This window comes from Bubalus bubalis, chromosome 1, assembly GCF_019923935.1.
Source record: "Bubalus bubalis isolate 160015118507 breed Murrah chromosome 1, NDDB_SH_1, whole genome shotgun sequence".
Lineage (NCBI taxonomy): Eukaryota > Metazoa > Chordata > Mammalia > Artiodactyla > Bovidae > Bubalus > Bubalus bubalis.
The window spans coordinates 113,572,470-113,593,280 of NC_059157.1; the positions used below are offsets into that span (position 1 = coordinate 113,572,470).

A 20,811-nucleotide genomic window follows, 5' to 3' on the forward strand; every position below is an offset into this window, starting at 1 on the left:
ATGAAGCTGAAGCTCCAATACTTTGGCCACCTGATGAAAAGAGCCAACTCATTAGAAAAGACCCTGATGCTGGGAAAGATTGAAGGCAGGAGGAGAGGGGGACAATGGAGGATGAGACGGTTTGGTTGGATGGCATCACCGACTCAATGGACATGAGTTTGAGCAAACTCCAGGAGATGGTGAAAGACAAGGAAGCGTGGCATGCTGCAGTCCATAGGGTCGCAGAGAGTCAGACATGACTAAGTGACTGAACAACAATAGGTCCATCCAAATTACTGCAATTGGCATTATTTGAAGTAATAATGTTGAGTGATAGTCTTATATATATATATATAGTATGTATATACCACTCTTCTTTAGCCAATTGCTTGGGTTGTTTTCATGTCTTGGCTATTGTAAATAGTGTTGCTATGAATAATGTGGTGCATGTATCTTTTCAAATTAGAGTTTTTGCTTTTCTGGATATATGTCCAGGAGTGAGATTGTTGGATCATATGGCAGCTCTATTTTTAGGTTTTTAAGTAAGCTTCATACTGCTCTCCAAAATGGCTACATCAATTTTACCATTCCTACCAACAGTGTAGGAGGGTTCCCTTTTCTCCTCATCCTCTCCATTGGTTGCTGACTTTTTGCATGAATTTTAAACTCACTCTAATTCTTTTGTCCCATCCACTTTTGTCATTGTTCATAATAAATAGTATTTGCTGATAGTCTGGCTGTAAGTAGGGTTGCAAATGACTTTTTTTCTAACATAAATACTATTATTTTTTATATACATTTTCCAGTATCTTTCTATGTATGTACTTTTTAAAACAAAAATTATACATGTACATTGTCATTGCCTTCATCTTCAGACTTTCATCCAAGTGAAACCACAACCTTTTTCCTGGTTACAGAACATTCTTCCTAAGTCTCATTTTAAATGACTTTATAATATTATGTCAAGTGGATGAACCACCATTACTCAATCATGCCCTTATTATTTATATGCCATTTAGGTTGCTTCCACTTTCATTAAAACAAACAATGTCACAAGTCACAGTTTCAAGAACATAATTTTGCTGCACCCTAGATCATATATCCTCAAGATATATTTCAAGAATATCGATTACTGAGTCAAAGTGTTAGAAATCCTTATGGCTCTCAAATCTAGGTCCTCTTAATTTCTGTTGATGTAGCACCTGGGGTGATTCATGGCTCCTCAAATATTTTGCTCTCCTTCCTCAGCCCCAATTTGATCTTTGAGCTCCTTGATGTGGTGCCAGGTATGAGCCAGGCCCAGGGATTCCTGCGCAGTGGAAGGGATGCGCACTTAGATAACTGACCAAGTAAGGCAAGGCTTGGGAAATGAGGCAAGTATTGAGCAAGACAGGGAAGGGTCCAAACCCGAGTCATGAAGTTCAAAATAACTATTGTTATCAAGCAAAACATGGAGCCTCTGCTCTCTCCTCTATAATCCTGCTAGTGGGGGAGCCCCAGATACCTCGGAGCCTTTTCTTCCCCGGGTGAGTCCTACCCTCACCTTCAGGTATTCTCTTCTCTAAGGCCTTCCCAACAGGATTTTATGACATGGATTCCTGAGCATCAACTAGGACAAGCTTTCCAATCCATGATGAAATACAGAAATTAAGACAATACTTGGAGTTTTTCATATAGCTCATTGTACGTAATTTAAAAGGCCGTCCTTTAATCTCAGTTTTTTGTCCTTCATCACATGTTTTGAAAGCTCACTACCTGCCAGGTGCTACCCTAGATCCTGGAGACAAGCTGTAAATGCAAGGGACAAAGGCGCCTGACAATTAGCTTCTTCAATTGTGATGTTAAGTGCCTGACATTTAGCTTTTGATTGCTGAGGCCTCCACTTCAAAGAAATCCATTTCGAATAAATACACTGCCAGCTATGGGACTAGATAAACAGCAGGCTGTCCCACCCATATACATCCCCTTTTTTTTTTTAGAGAGAGAACTCTGGAGACCTAGATAACTGACCTTTGACTGACTGCTTTTCCCTTCCTCTGCTTTAATTCCTACTCTTGTGCTTTAAATTCACCAATAAAGAGCATACACCCGAAACCCTTGGTATCCCCACCTCAACCCCATAAAGACAGAACCCCAGGTCTGCTCACTCTCCAGTTCTCTCTCTCTCCCTCCTCTCACCCCCCACCTCTCTCTGTGTGGCCCCAGCAAGTCTTGCACCCTCCAGGACCTGTCAGTAATAAGCCTTGTCTTTTCCAAGTCCCCTGACGGTTGTCACTGAGGTGCGTCTTGCAATCTTAATAAGAACCACAAGGGTCGGTCTAGTCACAACGTTGGCTCCAGGTGGGGAAATGTCTGTGGGGTTCGTCACAAGTAGCATGGCCCAGGGAGTGTCCCCAGACATCTCCAGCTTACAGTATCACTACCATGAGTCTGAGAGGACCTGAAACAGCACCCCTGCTCAGCCCAGCATGAGCTCTATGGAGGCTCTGTCTCTGCACCACCCTTCGACAGCACTCAGGTTGGGACATCATTGTATCTCCATGGCGGTGTCCTGCACAGACACTTCTTATCAAACACTTGCTGAGGAAGGGGGTTTAAAAAGACACTGCAATCCCCAGAGGACTAATGGGGACACTTGTGTGCCCAGCAGAGGGCCTGCGGGTGGTTTGAAGACGGTGTGAAATCAGCCAACTCTGGGACCATGATGTTTGGCTTCCTTCCAGCTCTGCTGTAAGATCTTCAGCAAACTCTTTCATCTCTCAGTCTGTGCCCTCTCTTGTGAAATGGGCAAGACTGTAACAGTACTTGCCTTAAGAGGTTATGAAGATGGAAGCCCTCTGCACAGTCCTTGGCACACCAGAAGCTCTCAATAAATGTGACCTGTGAAAGTCACTCAGTCATCTCCGACTCTTTGCGACCCCATGGACTGCAGCCTGCCAGGCTCCTCTGTCCATGAAATTCTCCTGGCAAGAATAATGGAGTGGCTAGCCGTTCCCTTCCCCAGGAGATCTTCTCAACCCAGGGATAGAACCCAGGTCTCCCACATTGCAGGCAGATTCTTTACCATCTGACCCACCAGGGAAGCCCCAAAATGTGACCTAGTTGTAGCAATAAAAAGGCAAGAATACTGGAATGGGCTGCCATTTCCTCCTCTAGGGGATCTTCCTGACCCAGACATCAAACTTGTGTCTCTGATGTCTCCTGCATTGGCAGGCGGATTCTTTCACCACTGAGCCATCTGGGAATACGTGATTATGGAAACATTAAACCAGGTGAAAGGTCACAGCCCAGAGAACCAAACTGAAACTGAAGATACGTCTGAAGAGCCAGAAATATTAAAAATGTAACAGGGAGAATTAAATTTGTATATGAAGGAAGAAAAAAACAAACTAGCCAGACTTTCTCTTCCTTCTCCACAAGCCAATGATAGAAACTGATAGAAGTTTATTTATGTCTGTGATAGAAACATGGCAAAAAGCCCCTGACCAATCCAGGTTTCTCCAATGATGGGCACATGCCAGAACTCAACTACAAATGGTCACAATGAGTTGGGGGAAGTGGAACTAGGGGATAAACATACAAGTTCAGGGACTTTCCTAAAGTATGGACATTCCACAGACAGATAATTTCCGGTGCCACAGAGAGCTTTGGAATTTAAGAAGTCTAAAGGAGGGTGGGACGGGGGTAAAAACAGAGCACTAGCCACAACACGCAGCAGGACAAAGGCCTATGCTTACAGAAGCTGCTCTTAGCTCCGTGACTGAAATGCAATGCTGTAAAATTTAATATCAGCGGTACAGATAAAATAGTCAGCAGACTGGATAATTAAGGCTTTTGGACTCATTTCTTTGTTCTCTTGCTTTCTGGAGGGAGATTGATAGAAAAAGGAGATGGGTCCAGTAAACCAAGAATTCCTCAGAGTTTTAAGTATATTTTTAGTTCTTTCTGACACTGGGGAGAGTAGAGACATTATTTCAGGATCAGAGATCAGATCCCGATCATGCTCTTTACACTGGGCTAAACATCACTCTCTAAAACCCTTTGATGAGAATTAATTATTGCAAAGATATGCACAGGCTAATTGAGACCACATTTACAGTGTCTGCAGCTTCTGATGGAAGATGTTTCTGGCTGAGTGTAGCAGATGCCATTAAACCAGTTGCCTGTTTTTCACCGTCTTCCCAAATTCCCTCCTGGACCTGCATCTGGACCAGACCTGCCCCACTCAGGACTGGGGCTGCCCAAGACCAAGGGTATGATCACGGGTCCTGAGCTGGGTCCTAATAGAGCAGTGCTGGACCCAACTCACTGATCCCACTTGGTTTTTAAAGTGTGGGCTTTTTGACAAGGAAAGAGTAAATCACAGAACCACACAGTTAAGAGACCAGGGAGATCTTCTAAGTCAACCTCCCATCCAGTGGAAGAACCCTATTCTGTCCCAGACTGGGCAATGATGGGACTGATACGTTTGCAGACAAATGCCAGGACCTGGCCGAGCCATGAGGCTGGTGATTACAGGAATGCAACCAACCCATTAGGGATGGAGGGTGAGTCCCTTCACAAGAATGCCGGGAGCTACAGGACCAAGGATGCAGCTGGGACTAGCTCCTTCTGCCCCTTTAGGGCAGGTTGGGGTTCCCCAAAGTTAGGACTCCCCCACCCGACTCAAGCAGGAACCTTTCCTGGGCATGTCTGACAGGGGAAAATTCTCAGAGAGGGGACAGGACAGGGTGGCAGGGCAGACAGTTCTGGTTACTGTGTACATTCGGATCTGCTGAGCCATGATATGGCTTCCCCTAACCGAACCCAATTCTGTTCCCTGGAGTCAGATAAACTCTACCTTTGTACAAGACACACCTACAAATATCTGAAGACAATAATTTATCCTTTATCCTTCTACAGACAAAATACACTCGGCTCCTTCAACTCTCCCTAATTGCCATTGTTTCCAAACCCTCCCACATCCTCTGGGCTCATGTTAGTTTCACTAGGACCCACTTGGTGGGACCCTGAGGACCAAAGAAAGAAAACAAGAGCACAGTGAATAAACCACAGATTTGAATCTCCATGCCATTATTCCCAATGCCTCAATTTCCTTCACAGCTTCCTCTGCAGCACTTGATAAACTTAGTTATGAGAAATGCATAAGTCAGTTCATGGAGAACTTGTAACTGTGCCTGGCAAGGCAGGTGATAAGCAGCTAATAAAGTCTCAGCTATTTCTTAGCACCATGCTTAGCTTCTAAGAAGTATGCAAGGACTTCACTGGTGGTCTACTGGTTAAGACTCTGCACCAATGCAGGGGGCCCAGGTTTGATCCCTGGTCGGGGAACTAGATCCCACATGCCCCAACTAAGAGTTTGCATGCTGCAGCTAAAAATCCCACATGCCGCAATGAATATCTAAGATACCAGTAAGATTCAGCACAACTAAGACATAAGATTTGATGCAACTAAGATCCGGTGCAACCAAAAAAAATTTTTTTTTAATGTCTGCAATGTATATATAAATCCTGCAGATGACCGAAGCAAGTCAGAGAAAAACAAATATCATATATTAATGCATATTAAATATCCTAATTAATCCATATTAATATAGAATCTAGAAAAATGGTACTGATGGACCTATTTACAGGACAGGAATACAGACTCAGACATAGAGAACAGATTTATGGACACAGTGGGGGCAGGAGAGGATGGGATGGATTAAGACAGTAGCATTGAAATGTATGCATGACTATATGTAGTACAGATAGCTAATGGGAAGTTGTTGTATAACACAAGGAGCTCAACCTGGTGGTCCATGACCACCTAGAGGGGTGGGATGGGGTGGGAGGTGGGGGATGCAGAGGTTCAGGAGGGAGGGAACATATGTATACCTCTGGTTGATTCATGTTGCTACATGGCAGAAACCAACACAACATTGCAAAGCAACTATCCTCCAATTTAAAATATATAAATTAGAAAAAAAAATCCTGCAGCTGATACTCCATTACTTGCCAGCTTTCATACTCATAAAACAATAGTACCACCTCTGAGCTTTGATGAGGTAAGGCGTGAGAGGGCTCCTGGTCAGCACCTGGTGCATAACAAGCAGTGCATACACTCTAGCTTCCTTCCCCTGTGTACAGATGCAGCATCTAAGAGTCCGTCTCCGTGGACATCTCACATTCGGCATATCTTGCAGGCACAGGAACTGACTACCTTTGCTCCAGACTTTTTTTTCAAGAATATTTGTATCATAAATAACCCTGGAAGGGAGAATGTCTTCCTTTGGAGCAAAGCACAGACAGGCTTTGTTGTTGTTCAGTCGCCAAGTCCTGTTGAGCTCTTTGCAGACCAACTGTTACTGTGCATTATAAAAGATTTGAGTTCCCTAAGCTCAGCATTTCTCTCCATTGTGTGTTCAGGCGTCAGCCTGTGGAGACTGGAGCTCAAAGAACCCGTGAGAGGAAATGCTGGTACTTTGGTCACTGGCACTGCTGTGAATCATAAAGTGCTGTCCCTAACTCACAGAGCTCGCCTTTAGCCCGTGTTCATGAAACCTTGGCAGCTAATTCACACACTAGCTTGCCAGTTGGTGAAATCTCAGACCCTCCCCAGTTATTGACTACAACCTAGAGAGGAGACAATAACAAAATGTCTCCCCCGCTGACCCTGCAGTAAAGATCTTAAACTGTCATCAACCCTATCACAGTCTGTCCATACTTAGTCTGATTTTGAAAAGAATTCTAAGTGAAGAATTTTTATTTCCTTATTTATTCATTTTGATTTTCATCTTCCTGATTTTAATCAAATGTTCCATTCACTGAGGTCCTTCTAAAGCTTCTTTTGAACTTGAAGGTCCCCTTTTCAAGCACCCTTGTCTGAAATGTAGGCCAAGGTCTCTTCTGCTCCACTCACTTCTCCCACCAGCACAGGCAGACCCTCCTTCTAAACCTAGATCCTCATCCGTAGCACCAGACACCAGTTTGAACTGTATACAATTCCTGACAAGCTTCTGCCTTCCTTCAATTTGTGGTCAAGAGCACAGCAAGTCCTACCAGCATCGTAGGAGGCTCTCCAATCTCCTCTCCCCCTTTACTGAGAGCACTGGGTGGGCCTCTCATGCTAACTCCCCTCTGCCTCTAAAAGGTGGGGATGTGTACCCATGGGATGTGACACAGCTGAAGGTCAGCAGGATGCCAAGTAGTGTAGTTAGAAAGAAGAGATAAGAACACCCACGGGCTGCTGGGAAATCTGGCTTAAAACTGGCAACACTGTAAACCCCCAAGCAGATAAGTGACCAGGAATTTTCATCATTTTCTCTCTTGGATATTTTCTTGCATCTTATATGCACCCTCCCTCTCTGCCACAAAACTGGTTATATCTAGGTCTCAGCATCTGGCATTAAATTATACCATGATTCTTTTCAAAAATAAAAAAACAATGAAGCCAATAAATCTCTTGAACTACAGTGCTTTTCTCTTATTCATCTTTTTTAATTTGGGGAGCTTTATTTTTAGATTTTACTGTCTGAAGATTTCTTACAATATTTTTAAGCATGTGACTGGGTATCCCAAGACCTCAACATCTGGTCATAAGTTACTTGCAGAACTCTGGCATAGTTTTCTTTATTTTGAAAAAGTAATTAATCTGTGATGGCTTAATGGACATCAAATGAATAAAAGCAGCTTTTATCTTAACAGCGTTTCAGCAGTCAGCATGGGCTTTATCAGGCCCCGTGATCGGGGATCACCCAGAAAAGTTTAGTACTTATTAATATGTTCCCAGGATAACTCCATGGAATGGGTCCTTGGTTTGTAGGCTTGTTACCACATTAAACTCTCACCCCACACCCAGAGTCTCCCTTGTGTTGTAGAGGGCTCTCAACTTCTGGTCCTGCCTCCTCAATGTGGCCTCCCATTTCTTCAAAGCTTTCACAGTGCCCCAACCAGAAACTGCTTCTAAGCTCTCCTATGATCCCACAGGTCCTCTGTTTCTACTATGTCTGTGTAAGAAACAGACAGGATCCAAATCTTATCCCAGATCCCAGAGAGATGAGAAAACTCATCTCTCTCCCTACCCAGATTATCTCCTAGTGCGCCCAGCCCTTAGGGGTTTTGAGGCTGTTCCACAACAGACACTGTCCTCAGTCAGAGATGGTCAGATTTTCACATCTGGTTACCCCCACAGGTACAGATCAATGGAACCCAGTCAATGGAATATTACTCAGCCATATGAAAGAATGAAATAGGGACTTTCCTGGTGGTCCAGTGGCTAAGACTCTGGGCTCCCAGTGCAGGGGGCCTTGTTTTGATCCCTGGTCAGGGAACTAGGTGCTACATGCCACAGCTAAAACAAGATCCTGCACGTTGCAACAAAGACTGAAGATCCTGTGTGCTGTAACTAAGACCTGGCATAGCCAAAGAAATAAACATTTAAAAATTTAAAAAAGAAAGAATGAAATAGTGTCATTTCCAGAACATGGATGAATCTAGAGAAAATGAAGAGAGTTGGATGGAGAAAGACAAATACCATATGGCATCACTTATACGTAGAATGTAAAAAATGATACAAATGATCTTTCTGAAACAAACTCATATAAACTTAGGGTTACAAAAGAGGAAGGGGGGGATAACTTAGGAGCTTGTGATTAACAGATATATACTACTATATACAAAATAAACAACAAGGTCCTACTGTATAGAACAGGGAACTATAGTCAATATCTTGTAATAACCTATAATGAAAAAGAATCACAAAAAGAATACACATACATACATAATGTATATGTAAACACATAACTGAATCACTTTTCTCTACATCTGTAACTAACAGAGCTTTGTAAATCAACCACACCTCAATTTTTTACAAAAGATTACTCCCCCTTTTAAGAAGTCTATCAGGAAATGTTTGCTAAAGGTCAGTGCATCATCTGTGAGGGGCCCCGTGGCTCAGACTTTAAGGGACCCCGGAGGAGAGCACCAATTTCTGGGTGCTCTGTACTGATCAGGTTCACAGCTGTATTTGCGAGGCCCTTCCTCATCAGGGAGGGAAAAGAGTACTGGATGGTTTCTGCAGTCCCTTCCACTAGGTGTGGGTCTTCTATCGAAGTTTGTCCTCTTTTCGTCATTGCGAACTTCCCTGTCTGGAGCAGAAAGCTGATAACTGCACGGAAAAGGCTTCGTGCACAGCCCACTCCTCAGCCCCTGTGGCTCTACCTTCAGCCCTATTTTAGCTGAGGCAAGCCTGCCTTTAAATAAAGGGACTTGCATTAATTTCTCCCACCTTTGATCTTCTGCCTCTGTGACTTCACAAAGTCATGGCTTTAAGGCTTTCCCTGCCAAGAGAGCCATGCTCAGACATACAGAGTATTCTCTTTGATCCAGCCCCCCCGAATCCTAAAATAATGCCTCCCATCTCACCTGCAGGTTCTGTATTTTCCTTCAGGCAGTGACAGGACACCACTAGTTTCTTTTTTTTTTTTTTTAATCAGCCAATTTAGAGTCCAACCTCATCCTCATTTTTTTTAATTCCTTTAAAGTTTTGAGATTTGTTTTATTAACAAAAGACCAGCACCTACATACTTTTTTTTGTTTTTCCAAGTATTCTAAGAGGCTATTCTCTCGCTTCAGTGATGGGGCCATAGTTCAAAAGAGCTTTAGAATCATGGGGGTGGGGGAAACAATAAGTTCTATAAAATCACAGGCCACGCTTCCTTTCACTAATTCCTCTTTTCCCTCCTCTTCCTTCTCACACTCTTTGCTTCACCATAATTGGTTAAAGGCTCCGTCAGCCTTTTTTGCACTAAGAGGAAATGGATGGTCCCAGGCCGACACTGGCCGAGGACCCCTGAAGTACTTGCAAGCCTGAGGCTCAGCATGGTGGCAGTGGAAAACCCATCTCCCTCACTGGCTGCAGAAAGCAATGAACCCATCCACCCCTAAGATCACACATGGGAAATCCGCAAAGATCTCTACATGTTTGAAATACTATTGAGAAATATATTTTGGAATGTTATTTGAATTATTCACCATTTTACAGCTGTCCAAAGAAGGCACCATTTAAACACTCACCCTGTTCCCCTTGCCCAGGACTTCTCACTGAGCAGACAGAGATGGCCACGCCTGTGCAGCGCGGCCATGGGTGCTCTCGGTCAGGACCTAGAATAGCTGGGCCCACATTAATGCAGAATTCCACCTGTGCTCCAACCCTAACAAGCTCAGCCTGCCAAGGAACCACAGAGTCAAAGGGGAAACCAAAACCGAATGGGGAGCTCATCACAGCAGCCTCCTGAAGCAGTAGAGGAGGAAGTCTGGGGCAGTTTGGAAGCATGAAGAGCAGAGTAGAGGCCAGGGCACCCAAGGCATTTAATCAATCTTGATTCCTAGCTGGTTCCATCGATGGCTCCCACCAACCTGACCGGTTCTAGAATTCTGACCAGCCAAGCCATGGTCAAAAGATAGTGCTAAAGCACCCTGACTTCCCCCTCACCGCCACCTGCCTAGGCCCCTGGCCAGGTGTCATCTCACCTTGGGGGCAGTGGTCCCTCCTGGCTGCCCAGGAAGGCACACAGTTCCCCTCTCGGCAGCTCCTCAGGGTGGGCTGAGGCAGAGGAGTCAACAGCATAAACTGCACACTCACCAACAGGCGGCTCTGCTGTTTGCTGTGGCAACTGGGCTGGGAGGACAAGGGAAGAAGTCCTGGAGGGCTGCCTTGCTGGGGAGACCTCAGCCAGGATGCTCCTGAAGAGTTCTGAACTCTAGCAGGGGCAGCCGATTTGGCAGCCCCCTGGGCAGTGCCTGGCAGAAAGGAGCATAGGAAAAGCCGAGTCAGGGACAGACACACCAAAGGGAGAGGGAGCGGCCAGCCGGGAGGAGCCCATCAGCAGAGTGGCTGGTGGAAACATCCCAAGGACAACAATAGTTGCTTTTATGACTGTGTGTGGGGGTTATGGGTTTAGAGTTCAGGAACAATAGTTACGAGGAGAACCAGAACGAGGTGCTTTCTTCCTCCACAGAGGACGGACGCTGGAACGCCAGGGAGGATGGAGCTCGGTGAGGCTGCAGGGTCTGGGAGAGGCCATGGCAGGCGTGGGGAGGAAGGCCACCTGGGAGGCCTCTCAGGAGGCTGTTGGGGCCTCTGGAGGGACATGACCAGGGGAAGAGTTACTGACAGCACAGGGAGAAAGTACCCACAACTGGGAGAAGACTGTCCTCTGGAATGAGTGAGTCCCCACCCCCTGACAGCCCCCAGACCCAGTCCACATCCATGCCACAGGCAGGCAGCCCCCATGGCCCACCCCTCAGCCTGACCCAGGCTCCTGAAACTCACTCCTTCTCCCCACTTTAGAAACCTGTTTCCCACCAGCAGCAAACCTCATATATTCCTTAATAGAGAAACAAATACCTAGAACATGCAGTAAGTCCACTGTATCACAGGAACAAATGACTGACCTCCGAGCCCTTCATGTGCTGCCCTTCCAGAAGGTGCATCAGTAAAGCTGTGCAGGTCGCTGCATTAGTGTCTGACTGTGTACAACCCTATGGGCTGTAGCCCGACAGGCTCCTCTGTTCATGGGATTATCCAGGCAAGAATACTGGAGAGGGTTGCCATTTCTAACTGCAGTGGATCTTCCCAACCTAGGGATCAAACCCGCGTCTATTAAGTCTGCCTCATTGGCAGACATGTTCTTTACCCCTAGTGCCACCTAGGAAGCCCTGTTAGTTGGAGTCTTTGTAAACTGCCCTGGTGGCTCAGATGGTAAAGCGTCTGCCTACAATGCAAGAGACCTGGGTTTGATTCCTGGGTTGGGAAGATCCTCTGGAGAAGGAAATGGCACCCCACTCCAGTACTCTTGCCTAGAAAATCCCATGGACAGAGGAGCATGGTAGGCTATAGTCCATGGGGTCGCAAAGAGTCGGACACAACTGAGCAACTTCACTTTGCTCACTTGTAAATTCAAAGGAAATTAAATACTCAAGGTGGGAATTTAAGCAGAGAAAGTACTTTCAGGTGGAAAGGTCCTTATACATCCCTTCATCACACAGGACATCTAGAGGGTGAACATTCAGTCTAGGGTGGTGCCCCACCCTCGACTTTGGGTGTACTTTGAAGTGGAAATGGGAGCGACTGGGCCCTCCAAGGAGGGGTGGGAAGGGGTAGAATGCCCACCCTGTTACAGTCCTGTGGCTAGACCTTCTTTCCCACCTGCACAGGCAGCTTCAGCAGAAAGCTGATGCCAAGAGTGCTGGCCCCATCTGAACCCACTTGCTCCTGATAATCTGTGTGGCCCTCAGGACCAGGTAGGAGCTGAAGCAGGACAGCATTTCTATAAGTAATAGTTTCTGCGTCTCTTATGGCCTAAGCCAGTCAGTCCCAGCAGAACTTCCCTCAACCAAGCAAGCTGGGTCCATCTGCTGCCCCTCTCCTCAAGGATTCTCCACCCTTGGTAAAGGGCTCAGGCACCTGCCACTTGACCTTGACTCCACCTCCAGCCAGAGCACACTTGGCGCCTCATCCTCACCAGCCACTCCTCCACTGGCTGCCAGCAGGAGGCACCTCCTCACCCACTCCCCCTCCTGTGCCTCAGACCGCATCATCCTACCCTGTGCCCAGAGGAGCCCATTCTATGCTCATTCTTCTGTCCAGCAGACTAGGTTACTCCTAGCTATAATCCTTTCACAACTCAACCTTACCAAGGATTGTTTCTGAAAGGACCCAGAGTCACTCACAAGAAAATATAAGATTAAACTGAATATTTAAAAAGTGAAACTGTGTAAAAGCTGATAATACAAGCAAAATGGTTTCCTAAGTGGATTATGCAAAATTGTCAAGCATTACATCTATCCCTGAGTTTCATGACACTCACAGTAAAAAAGGGAAATAGAATGGGTCACATAGTTCTCCATGCTGTGAGGATGCAAAGGCACGTCATCGAGAAACTGGACCTTCCAGGGCTAATCTCTGCAGAGAACGGACAATTCTACCCATAGACTTGTTAAAAATGTTCATTTATTTGGCAAGGAGCCTGAAAGGCTACAGTCCATAGGGTTGCACAAAGTTGGACATGACTGAAACGAATTCATACACATGCATGCTGGGTCTTAGTTGCAGCATGTGGGATCTTTAGCTGTGGCATGTGGGATCTAGTTCCTTGACTAGGGATCAAACCTGGGCCTCCTGTTGAAAGCTCGGACGGAGTTTTAGCCACTGGACTACCAGGGAAGTTCCCTACTTATAGGCTTTTCAGAAAGAAATACTCACTATTTGGCCCCTTTTAAATATCAACACTTATGAAAGCAAGGAAATATTAAAACATGACTTGAGATTTTTGCAGGGAGCTAAAGCAACATGGTTTGGGAAAGGGTCTAGAAGCTTAATACAAGACAGAGTAGTTTTCCAAACTTATGGTTGCCCAGCGCAGGGAGCAGGGGGTAGAGAAGGAATAGTTAGGGAGTTTGCAATGGACACATACATAAGGACCTACTGTTTAGCACATGTAACTTTGCTCAAAGTTATGTGGCAGTCTGGATGGGAGGGGAGTTTAGGGGACAATGGATACATGTATAAGTATGGCTGGGTCATTTGAATCTATTACAACATTGTTAATTGGCGATCAGATCAGATCAGATCAGATCAGTCGCTCAGTTGTGTCTGACTCTTTGCAACCCCATGAATCACAGCACGCCAGGCCTCTCTGTCCATCACCAACTCCCGGAGTTCACTCAGACTCACGTCCATCGAGTCAGTGATGCCATCCAGCCATCTCATCCTCTGTTGTCCCCTTCTCCTCCTGCCCCCAATCCCTCCCAGCATCAGAGTCTTTTCTAATGAGTCAACTCTTCGCATGAGGTGGCCAAAGTACTGGAGTTTCAGCTTTAGCATCATTCCTTCCAAAGAAATCCCAGGGCTGATCTCCTTCAGAATGGACTGGTTGGATCTCCTTGCAGTCCAAGGGACTCTCAAGAGTCTTCTCCAACACCACAGTTCAAATTGGCTATACCCCAATACAAAATAAAAAGTTAAAAAAAAAAATAAAGTGTCAGTGACATTGTTATTGCTGTTGTTCAGGCACCCAATTGTGTCTGACTCTTTGCAACCCCATGGACTGTAGCACTCCAGGCCTCTCTGTCGCTCTGCATTATCTCTGCATGCAAGCAATACAGCAATGACAAATTTTAAAAAAAGACACAGAGGTTCTCAGGGCACCTCACCATGTATTCTTCAGGGAAGAAGAAGGTTTGAGGTGGAGGAGCACTAGGAAATGTGGTGGGATTATTAACTGCTATAATGACAGGGTTAGGGGGCAGGCAAGGATGCTAATATCCTACATTAAACAGAATACTCATGATAAAGAATTATCTCATCTAAAATGCTAATTGTGCCCCGTTGAGAAAGACTGGAAGAGGAATCAGTAATTAACACGACTTTTCTAATGCCTTAAATACCAGTGAAATCTTCAGAGAGCTGACAGCAAAGATTACAAGAATGTCTGCTCTGGGACTACAGATGAAGGGGCATGCAGGCTTCTGATGTGTCAATCTTGCTGGTAGTGACATGAAGACCATCCTGTGAGGGGGTTGGAGCCAGATGAATATTGTTAACTGGGGAGACAGCAGGAAGATGGGGAGCTATAAGGATGCCTGTGGAAAGGGACAAACCTCTCCTGCTTTTCATTTTTTCATATTGGTAAGCGAGGATACAACTGGGACACCAAAACTGCACATCAGCACATCACAGGAGAATCTAGTCGAGAGCACTAATTTTCAAAGTGTGGTACCCAACTAGCATCACCTGGGAACTTGTTGACAATTCTACCTACTGAAGACAAGAAACTCTGAAAGTGGGTCCAGCCAGGTGTGTTTTAATAAACCCTCCAGGTGAGTCTGAATCAGGCTCAAGTTTGAGAACCACCAATCTAGAAGGTTTAGGGCTAACCATGGCAATTGGTCAGAGAAGGCAATGGCACCCAACTCCAGTACTTTTGCCTGGAGAATCCCATGGACGGAGAAGCCTGGTAGGCTGCAGTCCATGGGGTCGATAGAGTCGGACACAACTGAGCGACTTCACTTTCACTTTTCACTTTCATGCATTAGAGAAGGAAATGGCAACCCACTCCAGGGTTCTTGCCTGGAGAATCCCAGGGACGGGGAAGCCTGGTGGGCTGTTGTCTATGGGATCGCACAGAGTCGGACATGGCTGAAGCGACTTAGCAGCGGTAGCAGTAGCATGGCAACTGGTCACCAGAGATATTTTAGAAATGCTGTCTCACCTCTGTGCAGAGTCTCTATTAGACTCTGAGAGGGAGGGGGATGTTGCAACATATCTGTTGCAGGCCAATTATCCAAGGTGGAGAGTCTGAGAAGGAAGACCTAAGTGATGAGAAATGAGACTAAAGAGTGAATTACCAAGGGTCAATTTAAGTCTCAAGTCAGATTAATCATCCTAGAAGGATTTTTTTTTTAATTGAAGAATAGTTGATTGAAATATTATATTAGTTTTAGGTATACAGCATAGTTATTTAGTATTTTTATAGATTATACTCCATGTAAAGGTATTATAAAAATAATGGTTATAATTCCCTGTGCTGTACAATATATCCTTGTTGCTTGTCTATTTTATACATAGCAGTCCATGGGGTTGCTAGGAGTCAGACACAACTGAGTGACTTCACTTTCACTTTTCCCTTTCATGCATTGGAGAAGGAAATAGCAACCCACTCCAGTGTTCTTGCCTGGAGAATCCTAGGGATAGGGGAGCCTGGTAGGCTGCCATCTGTGGGGTCGCACAGAGTCAGACATGACTGAAGCGACTTAGCAGCAGCAGCAGTCTATATCTCTTAAAGCCATACCTCTATCTTGCCCCTCCCTCTTCCCTCTCCACATTGGTATCTACTAGGTTGTTTTCTTTACTGGTAAGTCTGTTTTTGTTTTGCTATATGTATTTTATTCATTTTTTATATTTTACATATAAGTGATGACATACAGTATTTGTCTTTTTCTCACTTATTTCACTAGCATAATACTCTCTAGGTCCATCCATGTCATTGCAAGGGCAGAATTTAATTATTTTATGGCAGAGTAATATTCCACTGCATATATCTTTCACACCTTCTTTATCCATTCATCTGTTGATGGACACTTGAATTGCTTCCATATCTTAGCTATTGTAAATAGTGCTGCTATGAAGACTGGGGTGCATGTGTCTTTTCAAAGTATACTTTTCCAGATATATACCCAGGAGTGGAATTGCTGGATCACATGATGGTTATATTTTTAGTTTTTTGAGGAACTTCTGTACTGTTTTCCATAGTGGCTGCACCAATTTACATTCTCACCAACAAGGTATGAGGGTTGCCTTTTCTCTACATCTTCAGCAACATTTGTTATTTATAGACTTTTTGATGATAGCCAACTCAACATGTGTGAGGTGGTATTTCATGCTGTTTTTACTTGTATTTCTCTAATAAATAGCAATGTTGAGCATCTTTTCATGTGCCTGTTAGCCATCAATATGTCTTCTTTGGAAAAATGTCTATTCAAGTCTTCTGCCCATTTCTTGTTTGGATTTTTTTTTTTTTAAATATTAAGTTGTATGAGATGTTTGTATATTTTAGAAGTTAACCCCTTGTTGATTGCATTATTTGCAAATATTTTCTCCATTCAGTAGATTGTCTGTTTTGTTGATGGTTTCCTTTGCTATGCAAAAGCTTTTAAATTTAATTAGGTCCCATTTGTTTATTTTTGCTTTTATTTCTTTTGCATTAGGAGCTAGATTTCCCCCGAAAATACAGCCACAATTTATGTCAGAGTATTCTGTCTACATTCTCCTCTCCTTTATGTTTTCATGTCTTATATTTAGTTCTTTAATTCATTTTGAGTTTATTTTTGTATATGGTGGGAGGAAATGCTCTAACCTCATTCTTTTACATGTAGCTGTTCAGTTTACCCAGCACCACTTACTGAAGAGACTATCTTTTCTCCACTGTGCATTCTTGCCTCCTGTGTTTTAGATAAATTGACCACAGGCTTGTGGGTTTATTTCTGGGTAGAAGAATTTTGCTTTTAATCAAACTTGTACTTCTCTTTGAATAGCCAATACATTTATATGATTTAAAATGCAAAAGATTCAAAGGGTATGCAATAAAAGGTCTTTCACCCTCCCCTGTTCCTAGGTACTCAGCTCCAACTTCCTTCCCTCAGATCCAGCTGTGACATTGTTGTCTCTTAGGAACATGTATAAAAATATGTACATATACGCTTTTCCCCCACTTTCTTTCTTAAAAACAAATGATAGCATATTACACAATCTGTTTTGTATCTTGATTTTTTTCACTTAATATATTTTGGGGATTATTCCATATTAAACACATCAAGAACCACCTAGAAGACTTCCAAGTGTCTAAGAACATATAACACCTCAGGGGCATGTGTGCCTTCCCTAAAGAGAAGGAGCATCTGTTAGGCCATTATATGATTCCTGTGAGTTTCACAGTGAACCCCCTATAGAGAAATTGTACTAAAATTCTCCATTTAGAGAACTCTACTAGGGCTGTATTTCTAAGTTGTTTTATAACAGGAGGAGGCAATATGGAAACTCTGAGGTCATTAAAGTGGATGAGTAACACCACCATATAAGACCAGCAGCCCGTGGGTCACACACCCTGTGATACACAGTAGACGGGAGCTCGGATAGTAGGGAGAACTCAAAGCCATGAGAGCTCTTGGAAGCTTTTGCTGTAAGACTAACAGCCATAAGTCACATTTTATCCACAGGAACTAGCAAAACACATGCAAGGTTAAAGACAGGGACTAGCTAAGAACACTTACGAGAGTCAGCTTTCAACAGTTAGAATCAGATATACAACACAGAATAAAATAATATATGTAATCTCTATCCATCTGCTAGTTTCAGTTACAGTAACATTTCCTTCAAAATTACTTTTTGTTCTGTCTGTCCTTCAGCACCATCAGTAAGATGTCTTATCCCTCCCTGATTCTTGCCAGATTCATATCAATGTAGACTTTGAACCTAAAGCATGAAGATTTCTGTTTTTCAATTTATTATTTTTTCAGTTCAGTTCAATTCAGTTCAGTCGCTCAGTCATATCTGACTCTTTGCAACCCCATGAATCGCAGCACGCCAGGCCTCCCTGTTCACCACCAACTCCCAGAGTTCACTCAAACCCATGTCCATTGAGTCAGTGATGCCATCCAGCCATCTCATTCTCTGTTGTCCCCTTCTCCTGCCCCCAATCCCTCCCAGCATCACAGTCTTTCCCAATGAGTCAACTCTTCGCATGAGGTGGCCAAAGTACTGGAGTTTCAGCTTCAGCATCAGTCCTTCCAATGAACACCCACTGGAATATAATTGCTTTACAATATTGTGCCAGTTTCTGCTGTACAATAAAGTGAATCAGCGATATGTATACATATATCCCCTCCCTCTTGAAACTTCCTCTCATCCCCCACCCCACCCCTCTAGGTCATCAATAATAGCTTTATTGAGATATAATTCACATACTATATCATTAATCCATTTGAAGTAACAATTCAATGTTTGCTTGTTTTTTTTAGTACAGTCACTGATTTGTACAGCCATCAACTCAATGCATTTAGAACATTTTTATCACCCAAAAAGAAACCCGGTACCTATCCACAGTCACTACCCATAGCCTCTCAAATTCCCCCAGCTCTAGGCAGCCACCAATCTACTATCTGTTTCTATGGATGAAAGATAAGGTGCTTCAACAGTCTCATCGGCAGACTCAACACAACAGAGGAAACAAAATTAGTGATCTTGAAGATAGGCTACCAGAAATGACACAAATTGAAACACAAAGACATAAAGAGGGTGGGAAGAATAGAGCACCTAAGAGTTATGAAATAGTATCAAACTGGTCTACCATAGAACTGGGTTCAACGCCTGGGTTGGGAAGATCATCTGGAGAAGGGAACAGCTACCCACTCCAGTATTCTGGCCTGGATAATTCCATGGACTGTATAGTCCCTGGGGTTGCAGAGTCAGACACTACTGAGCAACTTTCACTTTCATGTGTAATTGGAATCCCAGAAAGAGAAGAAATAGATACTGATATGAAAGAAATATCTGAAGAAATAATGCCTAAAAATTTTACAAAAATAATGAAATATACAGATCCAAAAGGTTCAGAGAATTCCAAGCAGTACAAATACCAAACAAAAACAATCAAACACATCTAGACATAACATATTCCAACTGCTGAAAATAAAAGATAAAGAGAAAATCCTAAAGGCAGTTGGGGAAAAGGAGAAACATACTATTTACACAGGATGAGAGTTAAGTTTTCAAGTGCACTTCTCATCTGAAACAGTGCAAATCAGTAAGCAACAAAATGACAACTTAGGAACTAAAAGAAAAACTTTTAACCCAGAATTCTGCACCCATTGAACTCTCTCTCAAAAGTAAAGGGAAAATAAAAACTTTTAAAAATAAAAGAAAACCTGAGAGAATTCATTATAAACAGGCTTGTCCTTCAAGAACTTTAAGTTCTTCAAACAGAAGGAATATACTAAAAAGAAGTTGGATCTAAATAAACTAAGATCTCTAAGTAAATATAAAAGACTTTTTAAAAAAATTAAGTTCTTCTAAAAGATAATTGTTTAAAGTTAAAACAATAGTAATATACTATAGATATATAGGATACATAAAAGAAAAACATGACAATAATATAAAAGTTGAGAGGGAAGAACTTGGAGTATAGTGTTTTAAGACTTTTATACAATAAGTGGTATATTATTTGAAGGTAGACTGTGATTAATGTATATTGTACTGGGCAGACTAAAAAATTTTTTTAGGAAGTATAATCATTAAGTTAATGAAGATAAAAATAAATAATTAAAATTCTCAATTAATCCAAAGGCAGGCAGAGAAAGATAAAGGAAAAAAGAAAAGATAGAACAAATGAAACAACTGCATGGCAGATTTTAATCCAACTATATCAATAATTCCTGGAGAAGGAAATGGCAACCCACTCCAGCATTCTTGTCTAGAGAATCCCAAGGACAGAGGGCCCTGACAGGTTGCAGTCAATGGAGTCTCAAAGAGTCAGACATGACTGAGTGATGAACACACATATCAATAATTATGTTAAATGCTGCTGCTGCTGCTAAGTTGTTTCAGTCGTGTCCAACTCTGTGCAACCCCATAGATGGCAATCCACCAGGCTCCGCCGTCCCTGGGATTCTCCAGGCAAGAACACTGGAGTGGGCTGCCATTTCCTTCTCCTATGCATGAAAGTGAAAAGTGAAAGTGAAGTCGCTCAGTTGTGCCCAACTCTTAGCGACCCCATGAACTGCAGCCTTCCAGGCTCCTCCATCCATGGGATTTTCCAGGCAAGAGTACTGGAGTGGGGTGCCATTGCCTTCTCGGAATTATGTTAAATACCAATAGCCTAATCATACCAATCAAAGATTATCAGATTGGATAAAAAAGCAGGACTCAATCATATGCTGTCTACAAAAAGCCCACTTTAACTATAAAGACAGGGATAGGTTAAAAACAAAAGGGAAAAATATTAAAAATGCAGTTCAATTCAGTCGCTCAGTCGTGTTTGACTCTTTGCCACCCTGTGGACTGCAGCATGCCAGGCTTCCCTGTCCATCACCAACTCCCAGAGCTTCAGGCACCAATCAAAGGAAAACTAAAATGGTTATATTAATACCACACAAGTAGATTTCAGAACAAGGAATATTAGTAGTGATAAAGAGAGTGATTTCATGATGAAAAGGTTAATTCACTAACTATAACACTCCTAAGTGTGTATGCATCCAACAACAGAGACCCAAAGTACATTATTCAAAAACCCTTAG

The 20,811-nt window shown here is 43.4% G+C and overlaps 1 protein-coding gene across 3 annotated transcripts in view; it reads right to left on the reverse strand.

Annotated features, from left to right (window-relative positions):
* The window catches only part of MYLK (myosin light chain kinase), a 284,510-nt gene that overhangs the window by 212,100 nt on the left and 51,599 nt on the right, over nt 1-20,811 (reverse strand). The window contains exon 1 of one of the 3 annotated variants that reach the window (XM_044942623.2): nt 10,604-10,738. The exons of the other annotated variants lie outside the window; for them this stretch is intronic. The gene's annotated coding sequence lies outside the window, so the exon portion shown is untranslated. Of the gene's footprint in view, nt 1-10,603; nt 10,739-20,811 lie in introns of those variants that run through there. 3 annotated transcript variants of the gene reach the window in all.